This window comes from Crocodylus siamensis, chromosome 7 (genome assembly GCF_052110815.1).
Source record: "Crocodylus siamensis isolate JL-2025a chromosome 7, ASM5211081v1, whole genome shotgun sequence".
In the NCBI taxonomy this organism is placed as follows: domain Eukaryota; kingdom Metazoa; phylum Chordata; order Crocodylia; family Crocodylidae; genus Crocodylus; species Crocodylus siamensis.
Window position 1 is genome coordinate 77,963,270 of NC_143401.1, and position 20,874 is coordinate 77,984,143.

Sequence of the window (20,874 nt, forward strand, 5' to 3'; positions counted from 1 at the left end):
GATACAGTCCTTGCCCTAGAAAACATAAGAAGTTAAATCCAACATGACATAACAAATGGAGGGCAAACAGATAAAGGAATGACTTGGGAAGGGAGTGGAGAGAAAGTATTGAGGGGGAGAAAGGACAAGGTGAATCCTGTTGCTTATACTGCATCACCGCTAAAGTAACTTTTATAGTCAAATTTCACACATAATAGATATGAAATATTTCATTTAGTGCCAAAAATTATTCACCAAATTAAACTACTCAGCCGTCTGAGAACTCTGATACTAGTTCACGGTTTAAAAAATGAAGTACCAAGTAGTCAAATATCAGCCATTTCATTATGTTGGCAGCTCCTATAATCTCAATATGAGTTTTACTATACACACTACACACATTTACATACTCATAATCTACTGTTAATTAATTACATTAAAAGCTATGTTAAACAAACAAAAATGCATCATCAAAAATTCAAAACCTAGAAAGTACTAGAACTAAGATTTCACAGGCAACCTTAATTCTTCCTCCTTTATCATACGCATTAGGATACACACTTTAAAAACAACAGTATTTTCTTCAGTTTTCACACCATTCAAACATTAATGGGCATGTGTGATAAGAAAAATGACATGAGAGTTATTTTTAAGTTTTGAATTATTAAGAAAGTATTAATATCCCCTGAGAGCTCTCTGATAATACTGCCTTTCCTTCAACTTCCTACATTTCATAATTATCTTTCTGGCAAAATACTACCCAGAATGGAATAGCACAAATGGATCCCAAAATACTAGTCAGAATAAATTTGGCCCACCCCGCCACCCAGCACCTAGTGCTGCCCTTGGGTCTTAGTGTTGACCTACATGTAATGTGCAGTGTGTTATGGACCATGTCTGCATGTAGAGACCAGGTTGAGCACCACAGCCAGTGCCTGCTCCAATGAACAGCCCAGGACCCAGAATGCATGTGGCACCCACTCTACAACTAAGCTGTACACACACAGCACCTGCTCAATTCGCCCTCATAAAGGACCGCGCTGCCCTGGCCAGGCTGGTTCAGGACCTACACAGATGCCACACGCAGCACAATTTTGGACTGGCAGGAGCAGGTTCCATGCGCTCTTGATCCAGCATGCATGGAAGTGGGGTACCCAGAGCCCAGTCGAGTCCATGGAGGCCAGATGAATAATATTCCAAAGAGATGTACCATAGCCAAGCAAGAAAGAAAACTGTCTCCCTGTTTCCGCTGTCCTATTATTTATATGAAAAACAGACTAATGACAGAATTACCATCCTCTAAAACCTCCAGAAAAAAAAAAAAGAGACAGGATCATCTTATCAGGGCTTCATTCTTAGAAATGCTGAGCTCCCACAGTTCTTCTCTGAAGCAAATGGGAGTTACAAGGACTCAGCTACTCTTCAGCTTAGACCAGAGTATCCAGCTTATCAGCTCCTGTGGGCCAGAAGGACACAGGACTGGTCTGCTGGCTGGGTTAGTCCCAGACTACCCTACTTGCTGCTTGCAGAATGCAGAGCTGGTCTGGCATACACTCCACACAGCACACAGGGTTGGAGCCAGCATGTGCACTGCATGCACACAGGCCCAGTCCGATGCCCATGGGGCAGCACAACAAACCAGATCATAAATTTAGACCGTAAATCACTGGCCAGACATTTTTCAATTATCACAATATGGGCCAAATGTCATGATATCACAGATAATTGAGGCTATCTAACTGCAAAGGTCAGAATGGATTCAAATCACAGAAAATATTCACACAGCTGTACAGCTTCATTTTGGAAACAGGTAGCCACAGATAATACTCTGCAAAAATACAATTGTACTGGTCTGTTTTCAAACAACCAGCCATTTCTGCCAATCTAATCATTTAAAATCATTTCTACTATTCTTGAATAGGCTGGTTCAATTATCAAACTACTGATTCAAGTGCCATCTCAATCCAAATTGTAAAACAAAAGAAGGTAAAAAATATTTAGTTTGTTATCCAGTATCAATCAAATATTTTAATTGTCTTTGTAGCTAAAAATATTGTTGGTGATTAATACGTACTATTTTAGGGTAAAGTTCAAGGTACATTATACAGTATAATTATTTTAATTAAATCCATTAGCATATCTTTATATAAGATTAGATGAGCTCTCAGTGATACAAAATAAGCCTTTACTTGAATAATGTATGAAGCAATTATTAATTTACATATTTCGCAAGAAAATGCAGGTTAAACTGATCTTGGTTAGATGATGGGAGAAGAAATGCACACAAATCCATTATTTCAGGTCCAACCAGTAAAAGTTTCCATCTCCAACCAGCTATGGCCCATCCATGTAAGCGGCTGGCTTGGGCAACTTGACAATACTACTGCAATTTAGGAATGACTTCTGATCCTCATCCACCTCCATTCAAGAAACATTTTTCGTATGGGCTGAAGTATTTCAGTAATGCTAATAAACATGCCTGGCATTCAAATATAGAGACCAGACACACTAAAGAAAGCAGTAGCTTTGTGATCACAACAAGGAAATTCTGGGGTTCTGATAGGAGAAATGATTGAGACATTAAACCATTAGTTGATGTCATGAATCACTCTACTGTACTCCACAAATTGCAGTCTTCCTGAAAGATTTTCTGAAAAGATATTGACCCAGTGTTTGCAGGACAAATTATGCAAGTGACATCAGTCGCCTGTCTCCCACCCTCAGATACACTGGGCACATCTATACCATTTCTGCAATGATGTGGGAAGTGTTATCAAGAAGTGGGCCCTTCTTCACCTGCTCCCACTGTACATGCACCAAACCTGGAAAAGGAAGCAAGCAACCCAGGCAATGGGTACCCCCCCCACCACCGTTCTAAAGCATGTCAGAGACAAGGACCTTAGAGATAACAGAGATGCCACCCTCCAGCAGGCTTTATCTGGGTTTATATGCAGAGCAGTGGACAGGGTCTGATTACTAGCAGCATTCTCAAGAGAGCTATAGAAGCAGTATAGTTATGCCTACGCAGCCTGAACCAGATGACCTCCAGACCTATACCCAATTTGTCAGATGGAAAAAATCAATACCAGGAAAAACAAAAATCATGAACAACACACACTGAAAATGATTTCTGGGACTAATACATAAAATGCTTGGAACTTAATGCACCGTGGCAACATAGTAAGGCGGTGGAGGGAAAGGGGGAGAGAGATGACCCAAAAAATTGTGTAGCCAAAACATTCCAGTGAAGGCAAAGCATCAAAATGTTAGACACACAGCTGTATTACTGAAGCCAACCTGGAGAAACAGAAACCTTCAAACTCCCAATATCTTATGGTAATACAAAGTCTTACTGTACAGCCCTGAGGCAAGATTAGAAACTTACCATGGCCCTACTAGACAAGGACAGAATTTATGCAAACATGAGATACTTAGTTGGTGGCACAGCTGATAAAATACTTCCCCACTTCTCAGAGAGATTTGTGGACATCTGTCATAGAGTCATAGAAAACTAGGTTGGAAGGGATCTCAGGAGGTCATCTAGTTCAACCCCCTGCTCAAAGCAGGACCATCCCCAGATGCATCATCCCAGCCAAGGCTTTGTCTAGCCAGATCTTAAAAGCTTCCAGTCCACTTCCAGGACCACTTCCATGTCTGCCGCCAAGCACACTGCGGGGGTCCCCCTGAATCCACCCAGCTCTGCAATCAGCCACAGGGGGACCCAGGGTGCCCCCCCAGACCCAGGAGACACCAGTAGCCAAGTTGGGGGGTCGGGGGAGCCCCCATGCGTGCTCCCCAGTGGACCTGGAACTGGACCAGAAGTGCTTCTGGTCCACTTCTGGGTCTGCTGCCAAGCGCACTGAGGAGCTCTCCACACTCCTGTGGGATGCTCCATCCGCCCCACCACTGCAGTGTTGACAAGCTGACGGGTACCTTGAGGTATGTAGAAAAAACATCTAAAGCTTTGTCTATGTCCGAATCTCTCTGAATCAATTTGGAGGGTTCCAATTCAATTCGGAGAGATTAAAGGGCCTCCTGATTCTATTTGGATTCGGAGATTCGGCCACTGAATCAGGCCAAATCTCCACCAAATCTAATCAGGGACCAAAGTTTTGCACAGCCCTACTGCTTACCCTTATATTCTGCTGTCTACACTGACCAAATGGGGCAACCCCTACCAAAAATAACTAATGGACACCGAGAAGCAAACAAAAGTCTGTGGTAGAACACTTTAATCTCATTAAATATTCCATCACTGATCTCAGAGTAACTGTTCTTACACACACAAAAAAAACATAACCCTGTAACATGAAACTGCAGAACAAGAACATCATCCACAAACTGGATTATGTTAACCTTCAACTGAGCAAGAACTATGGATCTCATTACATAGGCTCTCTGTTAACTCAAGGGTCTCTCAAGGTGTTAACTGCCTCATTCATCTCAACTGATCCAACCAACCCACTTTTTATCTCTCTTACCAGCATCCTCTCCTGTGTCCCTTTCACCTCTAAATGAAAGCCCTTCTTTCTTCAGTTCATTGCATCTGGCAAAGCAGGTTGTTGGCTATGAAAACTCATGCCTTTCTGAACCAATTAGTTTGGTTCTGCCTAATTTCAAGCCTACCTTCTGCCCGATTTCAGATTAACATAGATTAACATGGCTAACAACTCTCTATTTATGAATTGTGGAAATTTTGCATGAGATCCAATGCCTTAAAACTTAGACTCAAAACCTTCCCTTGCCTTTAAGTTTTGATGGAAGACGTGATTCACTGCTGCAGAGGGCTATATAGAATAGGAAGACTTCAGATCAGGATTATTCTTAAAACAATCCTATTTGATCCTTGAACTTCACTGTCTCACAGACAAGTCTGCCAAAAAATATAACCAGGTTCTGAAATAAGGAAAAGGTTTTATTGATTGAAAGAAAAAAAAATCCACGCTCAACACAAGAACAGGAATGTCTACACTACACTACAGGCACTCTACATAAGGCTGTTTACATATATGTGTCTCATTTTGTAACAGACTCTCTAATATGCTAACAAAGAAAATAAGGAAACTTACTTAAAAATGGGGACATGACTTAAAACATTAATTCACATGATTTTGGAACAGGGGTACAATTTAATTTTTAAGATCACAGATCAGGAGGCACGGACAAGAGGGAGGACCAAAAACCCTCAAGCTTAATCTCTCTTCGGGTTTCTAACACTGTGTGTATCATTAGCTACATAAATCAGAACGACTTCAAAGCAGTTTCTATTTGGCTCACACATTTGCTTTTGTCCACAGGCAAAAAAAATTACTAATTATTAGTATTATTAATGTACCTTACTCCAAATTTCCCCTCTGATGAAGTGGAAAAAATAAGGCACTTTGGAGTAATTAAGTGTTCTGACACCATCTAAGAATACCATTTCAACTAATACAAATCACTGAAATCAAATACAAATCCGTCACCAACATAAAACTGACCACCTTGTAGATTTTTAGGGTCGGAAGGGACCCCAGTAGATCACTGAATCTGATCCCCTGCCCTGGGCAGGAAGGAGTGCTGGCGTCAGATGATCCCAGCTAGGTGCTTGTCTAGTCTCCTCTTAAAGACCTTGAAGGTAGAGAGTGCCACCTCCTTGAGAAGCCTATTCCAGATTTGGCAACTCTCACCAAAAAGAAATTTTTCCTAATTTCTAATCTAAATCTGCTCTCCGTCAGTTTATGGTCGTTGTTCCTAGTAACCCCGAGGGGCACCCTGATAAACAGAGTATCCCCAATTCCTTGCTTCCCCATCCCTGCCTCCCATGAATTTGTAGATGGCCACAAGATCCCCTCTCAGCCTCCTTTTGTGGAGGCTGAAGAGATTCAGGACCCTCAGTCTCTCCTCATAGGATCTTACCTCCAGGTCCATAACCATACAAATAGCGATGGACCCTCTCAAGGTTATCCATATCCCTCTTGAAGTGTGGTGCCCAGAACTGGATGCAGTACTCCAGCTGCAGTCTTACCAGTGCCTCATAGAGGGGAAGTATCACCTCCTTAGACCTGCTCGTGACACACCTTCTAATGCATGAAAGAGTGAAGTTGGCTTTACTTATCACTTTGTCACACTGATGACTCATGTTCATTTTGAAGTCAACTATGACTCTGAGATACCTTTCTGCTGCTTTGCTGCTTAGAAAGTCACCTTCCAGCCTGTAGGTGTGTTGGTGATTCTCTTTCCCTAGATGCAGCACTTTGCACTTAACTTTGTTAAACTGCATCCTATTCTGTTCTCCTCACGTTCCCAACCTGTCCAAATCTGCCTGAATCCGCTCCCTGCCCTCCAGTGTGTTTACTTTGCCCCATAATTTGGTGTAATCCGCAAATTTGGACAGAGTGCTTTCCACGCCCTCAGCCAAGTCACTGATGAAGATATTGAACAGCACTGGTCCAAGAACCAAACACTGGGGAACTCTAATGCCCACATTTTTCCAGGTTGAAAATGACCTGTCCACCACCACCCTCTGGGTGCACCCCATAAGCCAATTCTCCTGCATTAGGTGAAGGTCCTTTACACTGGTTAGGAACCTGCATGAATGGGCAAATCTAGCTGATTGCTCCTCTCAGATGTCAGGATAGTTTAGGTCACCCATGACAACCATGTCCCTCATAGTGACTGACCGAAAATCATCTTTGCAACAGCATGTCAACAGAGTTATCTTGAGCATGAAAGAGTAGCAACTTACTGCATGGCATGTTTTGATAGCTGTCACTGCCCTGAAACAACCTATCAGCCTTAATTAAATAACTAAGGCTGCTTACAGACGTGGAAAAAGCAAATAAACAGCACTTTACTTTAATCTTGGTGTGCTCCCATGCTGAGTGTAGTACAACATACAACCAGATTGAATCAGCTATTAGACAAAAGTGCCAAAAAGCCCTGCTGAAGCACCCAGTCTATACAGATGCTATGGAGTCAGGTCTAACTAACACGCTATCTCTTCTAGTAAAGCGCTGTGGGGGGGTTTTGGGGGGAGGGGGATGCTCCGTGTTTGTCAGTACCCTATTTGTTCAAAGAAAAAAAAACAAACAGATGCATAAGGACAACTATTGCAAGGACTCAAACAATGGCCCTCTTACAGTTTTAAGACATGAAGAAGCAAATAGTTTGAACTTTTCCCCCCCTCAGTCTTCTATATAGTTTTGATAAAAATCTAAGAAATTTAAACAACACAGATTAGGAAATTAATTAAAGATAGTAAGACTTATTGCTATCAAATAACTGAAAAATTCCAAAACCATCCTTCATTGAAACTTTTTGAAGATCTAAATACTCTTCACATAAACTTAAAATGAATAAGTCCATCACTGGTGTTTAATTCTCATTAATTCTGTGAGGCAAAGAAGAAAAGGTATTTTAGTGCATACCCAGAAAACCTGTCAGACAAAACAGCCACCTTCAATTCCCAGGCTGCCATTACTGCTCTTGTCCCAGAGGGCTGTAGAAGATATTTCATCTTAAACATTTATAGGATACTGATCACTGTAGCATTTAAACATTAAAATATTAAGAACTTCATCAAGATAACCCAAAATAGAATCTTTGCTTGCTACTTATACACTGAAACACTAAAAGGCTGTTTTCTCTCCCCCAATTCTTCTTCCCATCTCTTCTCTCACTCCCTTTCCCAAATGACCTGTTCATGGAGAGGTTCACCTTGACCTCCTATCCTGTCTTCCCAGTTCTGCAGGAGAACCATCTGAGCCCAGCAAACAAGTAGCAGTAGGTTCACTACAGACTTATGGAGGATGAAGACAAGCTGGAACCAAATGCTAAATGCCATCTGATATTTAACATAGTAGTCAGTAGGAACTGGTTACAGGGCCATGATTTTACTGCATACAGGCCTGCACGAAACCTAGGACTTGCTGACTAGGTTAAAATTTTCTGTAATATTTTCACTACATTTTTTGTTGCACTCCTTTCTTATGATGCTTTTAAATGTGGGGAGGTAAGGTGGAAAGATGACTAATGATCATGATCTTACATCCAAGTTCTAAGCAAAGCTCCTGCAACTAACAAACCAAACCAAGGACAAAATAATAAACAGAAGAATTAGCCTTTTTTTCCATTGATGTAGGACTATAATTTTAGAATAAGCCCTACAATATAATTACTAAATATTTTGACATTTTTCATGACATTTCAAGATTAGCGCATAAGTAATTAAATTTAGATGTCAAATATTTTGACAAGCTGCATGATTTTCCCCTATTTAAATGACAGATACTAAACCTTTCAACTGTCTCTTAAAATGCTCTGCCGCAGATTTTAGCTGGGACCAGTTTAAACCCTATAATAAGGAAAAGATCCTCATATTTGGCTTTTCAGAGTTTAAACTCTTCATAGAAAAAACTCTCTCTTTCGTGTTTTTGCCAAGTAAACTTTAATATTGGAAACAAATAATATTAAAAAAGATCAAGTAATAAATGGGAATTTAGACCAAGTAGGAGAATGGATTATATGCTGCCCAGTGTAACTTGGTGACACTTGACCCACACTACTCTGGTATAACCTGCTAATAACAACATCAGTTCAAAAGTAATTCCCAATTCATCAGATAAAAGCTAGCCTGTGATCTTGTGGAGGAGTCATTTTTAAAATATATACACTTAGAGTCAATCTATTGCTTCTGAATTCTTTTTTCAATTAAGAACATTGTGCCAGAAAGGTATAAACTCTCAAAGTCTATCAAGCTCTCTCTGCTGCTAGATAAAAATGGAAAAATTTGAAATATAGGTGGTGATAGGTGATGATATTATGACTTGACATCAGCCCATTAAAATAATAATAAATACCTAAATAAATACATGAAAACCTTTCCATTATTTAAGTTGGCTTTGGATCAGACCTGCATAGGGCCTGGCCAACCAAGTACTTCAGCACGCACCTAAAGACTTAATCTCCTAATTGTAATTATTTGAGTAGTCCCATGAAGCATGTGCTTAAGAGTTTCATTATATGAGAGCACTAATGAGCATTTTGCAGCTATTACAAAAGAACTTATGTCTTTATCTGCCTATCAGTCAGTAATACATCCTGCAGTAAATATTTAGAAAAAACATGCCTACAAGCACTTTGCACCATTCTAGTTTATCATTTTTCAAAATTGTTAACAGAATCCAAAACAAATCCGGAATCTTACATTTTATATTAGAATTTCACAATCTACCAGCATGCAGATCAAAATAAAGCATTTGATGATAACCAAAAAGTTACTTCAGATAGTCCTATTTTAGACAATAGTTTTAATGCCTCTACACAAACAAAAGTAGCCATTGCAGCTTTGTGAAACTGGTTAATAATTCCAGACACCAATACCTTTAAATTTAATTTGTAGAAACAAGTAGAAAACAAATTTTAATATGATGACAAATCCCAAATGGCTCAATTATGAGTAAGATTATATGATAATGTGGTTAGACTCTCCAGTCAGAAAAAGCTAATCCAAGCTGAGGTAAGCAAAATGTCTCTAAAACTACTTTATACCAATACTGATAATTATAAAGGATCAATTGTAAATTTAACTTTAACTCTTTTACAGTGTGCAGCTGAAATAGATACTTCATTAGCAGTAAAATAATTATAATGTTGATTATTCCCAGATGCTGGAATACAAAACTGCAGAGATATCAATTTCGGCAGGCAACAGTCTTCAAATACTAATACAACATTAAGGAACAATTGCAAACAAATTAAGCAGCTAACTTTTTAGAATGAACATTTTTAATTACAATTACTAACAAAGCATATGGCAGAAGTCCAACGTTTATGTCCCCATCCTCTTCATTACAAGACATTCAGTTTTTATTTAAATCTACAGGAAAAAAAGTCCTGAAACTCATGACAAGAAAAAGCACAAACATTAAGTGCTTCAGTTCCAGAACTTTTTAGTACTTCAATGCAGAGGCCTGAAACCTTTTCAAGTCACGGGCTGGAACAGGGGTAGGCAATTATTTCGGGTGGAAGGCCACGTACTGAGTTTTGGCAAACCATTGAGGGCCTCATGACAGGCAACCAGGGGCACATACATATTCTTTTTAAAAAAATTTTAGGAGCTCTGTGGGACAGATAGAATGGCCTGGCAGGGCCGCATGCAGCCCATATTTTGCCTGCCCCGGGCTAGAACAACCGAGCTCCAGTGTGATGCAGTGCAGGTGGCTCTGGGGGCATATCAACAGCAGGAGGCTTTCCCTGTCGCTACACTGCAGCCAGGCAGCTGAGAGCTGGATGTACCCTGCCACCGCTTCTCCCAGCCCCCCACTCCCCACAGCTAGGAGGTGAGCACAGCTTCTAGCTGGAGTGGGGCTGCACTAGGGCCAGGAAGCTGGGGACCGTGTCTATATTCCTGCTCCTCCTTGTTCCCACCCACCTGTGGCATGGGCATAGCTGAAAGCTGCCCAGCCCTGATACAGCTCCCCACCAGCTGGAAACTACACCCACATGACAACATTGGGTAGGAGCGGCGCAGGGGAGGAACAGCAGCACAGGCACAACTTACAGCCAGCAGGGAGCTATGCTGGGCCCAGAATGCTTCCAGCTGAGTAACTAGTGGGGAAGAGGCACAGTCTGGAATCAACCTCATTGCTTATCCCCAGCATAGGCATAAGACAGGGAAAGCCCGCCAGCTCCAGGGGCCAAATCCAGAGCTTCATGGGGAGACCTGGCCAACAAGTTGTATGCTACCAACCCCTACTTCAAGAGGATAGTTCCATAATTAAGTCATCTGATTAGATAAGCATATAGCATTGGAAATGTGTTGCATTATTACAATTTGCATCAATGTTATCTGGACACTTTCAAACAACTATGTTTAGATAAAAAGTGGCTTTCAAGCACTAAAGATGTGGCCTTGACATTTCACAAAAAAACAGAGGAGGGAAGATCCCTACCCCCAACTGTTTGAAATTTACAATTTTCCAGTTAACTGACCAAATGGAGGAACACTATAGTAAAAAGAGAATGTAACAAGGATAAAAGTAATACAATTATGAATTTATTCAGTTTATATCACTGGCACATCTTGATAGTTTTGTAACATATACAGCAAAGAACATTACTGAAGTCATTTTTAATGTATTACAGCTATGAGACTTTTCAAGGGAACAAACCTCTCCACCAGAATCCAGCAGAACCTCAGTAAGCTTTTGATCACCTTTAAATGAAGAGGAAGTAAGTTTGGGGAACAAACGAGAACGTGCTTTGTAGAAAATCAACATGAAAGGGTGGCAATTCTGTGTCATATTATCACTTCTGTTTAAAAAATAATTACACCACAACCAGAATGCTATATATGAAAACCACAGTAACAAGTATTCACAAATAAGAAATGCTATCATACTGAACAATTACACCAAACTGACTGTACACTAAAGAAGCAGGAACAAACTACGACAAGAGATAATTAACTATACCAAATAAAGCCAAGTAACTGAAAATAATAAGATCCAAGAAAGTCAAAACCTAGCTTTAAGCAGATTGAATTACCCAATAACTAACAATCACAGTTCTTTGCACATCCAATATACAGGCTGAATTTCTTAGATTGTACTGTTTCAAAAGGTAATTGTACCTTACCCCTTCAATCATCACAATCACCTATCTAAAGCAGCTCCTCCTTTGGGGCTTTTAAGATATTTGAAAATTAAATAATTTGACTATGAATGAATTAATGGTCATTACCTTTCCCTAAAAATGTTTAAATGAGGTAGCTAAAAACTGGCCAAGTAGCTTGATGTTTATTAGTACAGTAAAATGTCTTATCACGTGATGCATTTAATTCACAAGTTCTACAGTTAAAAAAAATTGTTTTTGCAAAAGAACTTGCAATCATCATTTAGCAACCTAAAAAATATGCGACATGGTCCTGTGGTTAGATCTTGGTAGACCCTGATACCAGGAATGTAACTTTGAGCAACTGGGAAAGCTGCCCGGGGGGGAGCAGGAGAGAGGGAAAGGGGAAGAAGAGCAGGAGAAGATGAAAAAAAAACCAACAACTCAGCATCACCCTAACAATACAATTGCACCACCAGTACAGCAGCAGGCAAAAGTTGCCACTGCTCTCTTGCATCACAGGTACCCTTGGTACCTAAATGCCTTGTTAAGTTTCTTCCCAATACAATCCCTTCGCCATCGTACTGTTAGTTGAACTACTTACTAGCTTCAGTCCTGAGGCACCCACAGTTTCTACAGCTTACTTCTAGAAAAAGCTTGAGCTTTTCATGATGGTTTTTCACAGCCAGCATTATCAGTTGTACATATTCTAATAGTAATCCCAAAAAGAACCTTAATATTTAAAATATTAAAACCCCACTTTAATAATGGACCCTTTTTAAATACCACATCACCAAATGTAACATGATATAAAAAAAAAATTAATATATTCTTGAGTTAATTATTGAAGCATTGTTTTGTATTTGTATAACAGCCCATATATCCTTTATTCCTGATTAAAAAAATACCAAAATGTTGTTTTACTCATCAAGAACAGAGTTCCAAAAATCTCTGGATCTCTGCAATTTTGAGAAGGTGAGCATATATATCTATTTAAGTGTACAGGTTAGGGAAAGAAATAACGGACATTCCTCAACGCAAATCTAAAACACTTAACTGAACGAATTTTGTACCATAGTAGCATAACACGACAGTAAAGGGTGCAAAAATGGTAGTAGCATCCTTCTACCATTTGATCTAAAACTAATAATAAACAAACAAACAAAAAAGCTGTTCTATACAATATAGAAGGATTTCTGTCTCACATTCTACCAAACTGGAAAAAAATAAGCTTCCCTTGCTACATGGTATAAAACTACTTCTGACAGCTTTTAAATAATGTAATTCATAAAAAGATGTGGGAGTTTATTAATTTATTTTACTTCTGTTCATTATGTAGTTGGAAAGGTTGAGCAATCCTTTCAGAAATGCAAAATGGAACTTACTATGACGACAATCAAAAATGAGTCAGTAGCAAACCACTAGAAGCAAATTATATTCCTATGGAAAAAAAAATTAATACCAGGAAGTTCCAAGTTATGACACATTCTTGGATGTATAACAATAGGGAACATGAGGTACAAAATATCCACTTTTAAAAGGTAGATTTTTTTTAACAATATTTTACTCTCCTAATTGAACAACAGCATTCTACTTATTCCTTTCAACAAACAGCTCTTGCTGCAAAATCAAATTAAATGTTTTCTACCTTGATGTAGGGAAAATAATGTAGTATAGATTAAGAGCAACAATTATTATATGGTATGGAACAAAAAGCAGAACATGAAGTGTGCATTTTCCAAATCCTTCATTTAAACCTGCATCTGTAATTATGTGTTCAAGAAAAAGAGCAGTGGTTCTGAACCTTTTTTGGACTTGAGGCACGCCTCAATTTGTAATTTTTGTCAGTTGAGCGAAACCCAATTTCAAAAGTCTATTACAGTGCTTACTTCCTTGCAGAGGACCCAACAGTGTAGCTGGGAGAATCATCCAGGCATGAGGTTGTATTTATCTGCTTAGTTCATCTGCTAACACCTCACTTACATCCTCACACCTCATGATAACCTGAAAAAGATCTGGGAGCACCCCAGATGCTCCCAGTTGGTTGAGAATCACAGAAAAAGTATATCGGAGTGGTCAATGTGGCATGTGTGCCACATGAGTGTAGCTGCTGTGACACATGAGGGCTGGTGGCGGGGCTGCAAGTGAGAAGGGGGGAGGAAGGGTATGTTACAGCTCTCTTAGCTTATACAGCCCTGAGAAGGCCAGGGCAGCAGCGCTGATCCTAAAAGATGCACAGTAATAAAACAGGAATGGCTAATTTGCAGCAATATACCACAGGCAGCCACTGTGATATGAGAACCCCAGGCACTCAGTAATGGATGTGCCAAAATGGAGGCAAGGCGGAAGTGGGAGGTCAAGCCTCCTGCCACAAGGAGTGCAGAGGTAGCAGATTGCTTCTGCAAAAGGTGGTGCCGCTTCCAACAGCCAAATTAAGACTTGATTTGCCCTGAAGTTATGTCTAATTAAGGAAGTGGTCTCCAACCTTTTTAAGTAGGAAATCACCTTGTGCATTTAAAAGTAACCTAAAATCTACCATGTACCACCGCCCCTCTGCCCAGAAGGTAAGTCTGTGGGGACGAAAGTGGGGGAGGGCAGAGATTAAGGAAGAGGGAGAAAAATATATTTGGGGGTGCATCCCCCCCAGCAGGTAAGTCTATGGGGGAAGGGGTGGGGAAGACAGGGCAGATCAAGGCCCCAGCCCTAGCCCCACTTCCCCCCTCACCACTGGGACCTCAATCTGCCCCCACCACCCAACAGCAGTGAGGGAGGGAGTGGAGCTGGAGCAGGAACAGGCCCTGCACAGCCGAGGTGTGGGACAGAACCATGAGCAACTCACCCGTGGGGGGTGGGGAGGAGTGGGTGGCATGCAGCCTGGGAGGGCATGGGGGGGAGAGGGGGAAGAGATGTGCCTCCAGATCTGCATGCTGGCTGGACCGGCTGCCACTGCAGGCTGAGGCCGGGGCTATGCCGGGCTGTGCTTCAGCCAAGCAGCAGCAGCACTGGGAGAAGGGCTTGGGGGGGGGCGGGGGAGGCTGTAGGCACAAAGAAATTTGCTGTAGCCTCCCCATACCCCTCTCCTCCCACCACTGCTGCCATCTTCCGGGCCCAAGCGCATGGCCCAGACCACGTTCCAACCCCCCACCCCACCACACACATCCCAGAGGGGAGATCTTAGCTGCACTTGGGCCAGGTAGGCAGTGGCAGCACTGGGAGGGGGGTATCAGGGGGCTATGGTAAATTTTGGGGGGCTTGCAGCCCCCCCCCCCAGCCCTGCTCCCTGTGCAGCTGCTGCCCAGCCTAAGTGCAGCCCAGCACAGGCCTGGTCCCAGCCCATAGTGACAGCTGACGTGCAGATATGGGGGAACATGCCCCTCCATGCCCTCCCAGGTTGCAAGCCCACCTCTCCCCACCCCCCACACCAAGCTGCTTGCATCTCTGTCCTAAGCCCCAGCTGTGCAGGGCCCACCCCTGCTCCAGCCCCACTTCTCTCACAGTTGCTGCAGCCACCTGTACTGCCCAGTATTTGAGGGGGAGGTACATGCCCCCACCCTCCATCTTTGCGTGATGTAGCCAGCTGCCACTGCAGGCTAGGCTTTGCATCCCGAGCCCTGCTGAAGCCTGCCCAGGAGCAGCTTAATGCCATGTGCACCCTGATGCTGGGCTGAGCCTCATCCCCTGCCCACCCCCTGGCTGGATGCACATGGCATGGGGCTGCTTCCAGGAGGGCTGCAGCGGGGCTGCAGCGGGGCTTGGGGCATAAAGCCTAGCCCACAACGGCAGCCGCCTCTACGGCGCAGATGCGAGGGGCACATGCCCCCAGGGTCTCTGCCAGGGTGCACGCAGTGGCAGGAACCCTCTCATGCCCCCAGGACAAGCCGCACAGGCTTGATTCTCGCACCATCCACACAGCTGGGGCCCCACTCACCTTACCCCTGTTCCTGCCTCTGCGGCACTCTGTCCCTCACTGTGGGGGCCTCAATCTGGCCCCTGCTCCTTCCCTTCCCCACAACTGACCTGCTGGGCTGGGAGTAGGGCTTGCATGTGCATGCGGAGGGGCTGCAAGCTCCTGAAACTTCACCATAGTCCCTTCACCGCCCCCCCTCCCCAGCCTCAAACTGATTCCAAGAGGCTCTGAGACCTACTGATTGGTGACCACTAAATTAAGGTCTCTGAATCCTCACTCCCCATGTGCAACTGAAGTGGCTCTAGGGCCAAGAAAGGAGTAATATGACTCTTGGCAGTGACACCTTTTCTTCAAGCAATATCCTTCCAGCTGCTCTACTCTACACACGGCCAGAGACTTGAGCCCCCCCACCCCCATTCTGGTACCCCAGAGTAGAGACTGTCAGGTACACCTCTGTGGGTCAAGCATCAGAGTGGCACTCAAAGAGAGTGGGACTTAACTTGCGGCACCCCTGCCAAAAATGTTGGCCATCACTGGAGTGTTTCATGACTAACATACTATGTAAACAATTATGAAAGCTACTTATGCGGTGAAGTAGTACAATCAACATTGCCTAACTCATTGTTATGTGATTTCAAGGGTAATCCAATACAAAATACAAGACATCTACACAAGCATTTTCTTGGGATCTCTTGATGTCAAATGCACAAACTAAGCCTAAGAACAGGCCTAGGGGCCACCAGAGATACCTCCTCTCAGAAAAAAAAAAATATTGCAAGCTGTGGTACTCAAAAGTGGCATTCATTCCTTGAAATCTGTCCCAAATGAAGGCCCCAAATCAAATTTGAGGTTTTAGATATGGCTCAGAGGAAAGAGCAAGACTAGTTTTGATCAGTAAAAACTCCACTGTACTTTTCTAGAGAGTCAGGCATTAAAATGCCTGCCAGAAGACAAACCTCAGCACCCAGGTTCTATATGACTATAAAAATTTGCTCTGGGCAGAAAAACCTAGCTGGTCATTGCTACCTTATTTCTGCATCTTGATCATCTTAATTTAATTACCTTCTTATAGCTTTAATAATAAACCCTTGTTATTATCAGAAAAATCAAGAAAAATTTAACTTATGAATGGCAAGATACACCTGCTATGAGTAAAATTATGCTGCAAATTATAAAAACACACAAAGAAGAAATGTTGCGGACAACAGCTTGTCCTTGTCCTGTCCCTTCTCTCTCTTTTTTTCCCCAATTACAGGTTCATTAGTGAACAACAGTTTCATTCACTGGTCCATCTCTTTCAACCATCTTCAGTATCCTGAATTGCAGAACAAAATAATGCATAACAACAAACCATGTAACAAACAAGAACCCTGCTAAGACTACAACAGCATCCTCATACATAGCCCACATAAAATAACCCTTGCAAATCTGATACAGCCAGCAAGACTGCCCCCGTTTGAAAGAGATGGAAGAAAAACTTTTAAGAAGAAAATAGCATTTTAACTAAACTTCAAGTGCCATGGTAACTCATGACTGAGCTCATGGTTGTGAAGGTCATGAAAATAAATTACAAAGAACCAGTTAGGAGAGAACAGAAAGAAAAAAAAAATCATGAATTCTCATCAGGTTTGAAATGATGAAGAATATGTATAAATACCAATGTATTTATTTATTTTATTCATGTAATAAATTAATATAATCAAAACTGCGGCCAATGAAATAATGTCTCCATAGATTCAACTATACTGTTGTTAATTATTATTTTCCATCATGCAAAATAAATAAATAAATAAAATTAATTATTTTGGTTTTAAGGGGTGACAAAAAAACATTCTCCTTGTCATTATGGAAAAGTATTCGCCCTAAGGAGATGAGCTCAAAATTATGCACATTTATTCTGCCATGGCATCAAGAGAAGCTGGCTCTAAAGGAAGCCTCTGCATTCCTGCCACAGAATCACTAAAAATATCGGAAAAGAAATTAACTTTATTCAGGTAATGAATTGTTAAAAAAAAAAGAAATAAAAACAAGCCCTGTCATGAATTAACAAAGTGAAAGCTTCTAAATACCATAATCTGTATCATGCTATTTTATTAAATCATATGCTACAGTATTGAACATTATTTGCTTCTTGAGAGAAAACATTTTTATTCATTCTTATCAGTGACAATTATATAAGTCAAAGCAAAGTTTTCAAATACAGTCTATTAAGTTAATAGTTCTAAACACATACTAATCAGTCTTGATCATAATTTTCTGTTTTAAAATCATATGCCTGAATTGTTAAACATCAAAATCTAAAAGAAATATATTCAGCCTGGAAAAGACATCTTATTTCAAAATTAATATTAAAAGCTTCAAAATGAAACAAAGACCCATGCTCCCACTACAAAAATCTCTTTCCCCCCCTTCCTAGGTGTGCATGTATTACCAAATTAAAATGTGCATGCTGGGCCAATTCCTTGCTCATGACATTGTACAACACAACCGCCCTGACTTAGAAGTCAACAACCATCCAGGCTTGGCCAAAGCTTTATCCCAGCTGCTCCCTTTCAGCAATATGTACTACATAAGGCTGGGAAATGGCACAGACCCAATGTGAAATGTGCTCTCCCGAGCACCCAAACTATTACCATATTTACTCAAAAACAAGACAATATTTCCCCCCCCCAATTGCCATGAGGGGAAAACCTCCTCATTTTATCATTGCATAGAAGGAAATCTCACTAAATATAATGTCTATAATCTACTGAGGTCCCTAAAAAATCTATGAAATCTATGAAACTACTACCAAAAGTAGCCTGTGATCAGCAATAGAAACCACTTATGTAGTTGATTAAATGCAGCCAATACTGAGCATAACTATAAAACACATAGCCCACACTGGGCAAACGTGCTAATGGGAACATTTATTCTTTTTTTCAAATTCAACAATTTTTTTAAAAAACCAACTCTTATATTTAACAAATATCAAACATTATATCACCCAACAAAGTCTCATAATATATTAACTCCTCCTCATCTCTTAACAGTTTACAATAACAACATTACTTCATCCCACATCTATCTCCCTTCCTACCCTCCCCTCTCTCACCCACACTATCTCAAACACTCAAGTGAATATATATCGCCATTGATCTTTCCTCCACCTCTCCTCTCTCTTACTCTCCTCTTCCTCCTCATCATTCCTTTTTGCATGTAATATTTGAGCTCAAACAGGACTAACTGCAAATATTCCACCATAGTAAAACCAATTTCCTTCATGATTATCAAGTTACTCACTTCCACAGTGCTGCATTAACACAGATCGGCCATGCCCATATCTTCCCTTCTTCCCATCCTTTCTTAACCAACCCACACATCACTACGTCAAAATTTATCTTGTCATTCACTTCTAAAATTTGTAAAAATCTTGGTATCCTCCTCTAAAACTCTTGTGCAAAGTTGCATTCCCAAAATACACATACCAGTCATTCTTCCCCCCCCCACTCCCGGCCTGCACTTCTCTGGTGAGAATTTTGATGTTCTCCCCAAACCCCGCCTATACTGAACTTCTCTTACTGTTAAAACCCTCCACACCATTCTCCACATCAGATCTGCATGTTCCCCTTTTAAATCTTCCCCCATTACCCCTCCTCACACTCACCTTGTCTGCTGCTCCAACAAATCACCCAACTAAGTTACTTTGCTTTTGCTCTCATTTCCTTCAATATCCATCCCCCCCATATATGACAAACTTGTGCTCCAAAACCCTAATTTTCCTACCCTGTGACCCTAACTCTTCACATGCTTTTGTGCCTTTGCCTTATATATCAAGAACAAGCCCTAAGATTTTTATCTGATCTTTAACCACCCTCATGCCAAACTTCCCTAGATCTCCCCAATTTCTGATCCCCAACATCTCACCCTTAGCCTTGTTTACTTTGACCCCTGAAGCTTCCCCATAGCTTCCACATGTTTCAGGATTCTCTCTAATGAGACTATCCCACACCCACCATCATGTTACTACCAACCATATACACTGAGCCTTTCACCCCCACTCCCCAGAATATTAACTCCACTGATTATTTTGTCCCCCTCCTTATCCTTTGCACCAGAGGTTCCATCCTGACTCCGTGCTGCCATCCAACAATTCCACCCAGCCTACCAGCTTTTCCAGGAATCCCATTTTCAGCAGCACCTCAAACAAAAACTCATGGATTACCCTGTCATACACCGTCTTGAGATTGAAATTTGCCAGCACCATATTCCATTTTCTATCCTTCACATATGCCAGTGTTTCTCTCAACACCCGGTGTGCTTATGCAATTCTTCTCCCTTCCACTGCACACATCTGGCCCTCTTGTATGACCTAAACCAGAATACTTTTCATTCATATTGCTATGACTTTCACCAGGGTTTTAAAATCTGTATTCAATAATGTTATCGGCCTCAAGTTCTTAAGGCATTTTTCATTTCTCTTCCTATATAGTAACACCACTACTCTGTCTGCAAACCCTTCCCAACTTTGCTTTCTTCCACTTTTTTTCTGAAGATTACTGCCAAATCCTTTCCCACCCATGGCCAAAATTTGACATAAAATTCAGCTGGGAGTCCATCTTTTCTTTGTCACTTGTCTCCTTTCAAAGTTCTCAAACATTTTTCTACCTCTTTTATCCTTATTCCCCCCACCCCCAACTCATCCTTCCATTCATCCTCCACCTTCTTCTTGATGTCTGCCAACCTCCCCCCCCCCCGCCTTCCACTCACTTCCAATTTTTGCTTTCTGTACAAACCCTGATAGAAGACTGCCACAGTATTTAGTACCTCCTCCTGGCCTTCCACACAGTCTCCATTCTACTTTTTCACTCTTTCCACCTCTCCCTTTGTTTTCCTGACCCTTGCAGCAAAGGATGGGTTCCATTCTTCCCCTTCCATCACCCCAGGTGCTTTCACTAGGAATATCTTTTCAGCAGCTCTCTCTTTAAACCATTCCTCCACCTCCAACTTTGCCTCTTCTACCTCTATCCCTCACTTCTCTATCCCTTCCTGCTTCAGCAATCATGCGCTGCACCCTCTCCTGACTCCTTTTCAGCTCCCTCATCTTGTCCCTCACCCCTCTTCCAAATGCTCATGAAAAATGTGCTTGTTCATCTTTAAATCATACACCACCATTCCCACTTGCTTTTGTATCAGTTAAGTTCTCCATCCCTTGTACTCCTCTGTAAACACCTTACTTACACTTTTGTTTATCATGATGCAGTTCAATTTCCAGAGGCCTTTCCCTTTCCTGTTCCATCCCACATTCCCCTCTCCACCCAGAGCACCCAACAGTCACTAAAAGCCACATCTTGTATCTTTTTCTTCTGCACCACCACTCCTTCCAAGCACCAAAACAAAACAGATCCTCTAAG

At 41.6% G+C, this 20,874-nt stretch overlaps 1 protein-coding gene across 2 annotated transcripts in view; it reads right to left on the minus strand.

Annotated features, from left to right (window-relative positions):
- Positions 1–20,874, minus strand: part of DOCK1 (dedicator of cytokinesis 1) — a 553,358-nt gene that overhangs the window by 396,562 nt on the left and 135,922 nt on the right. The window lies entirely within an intron of this gene.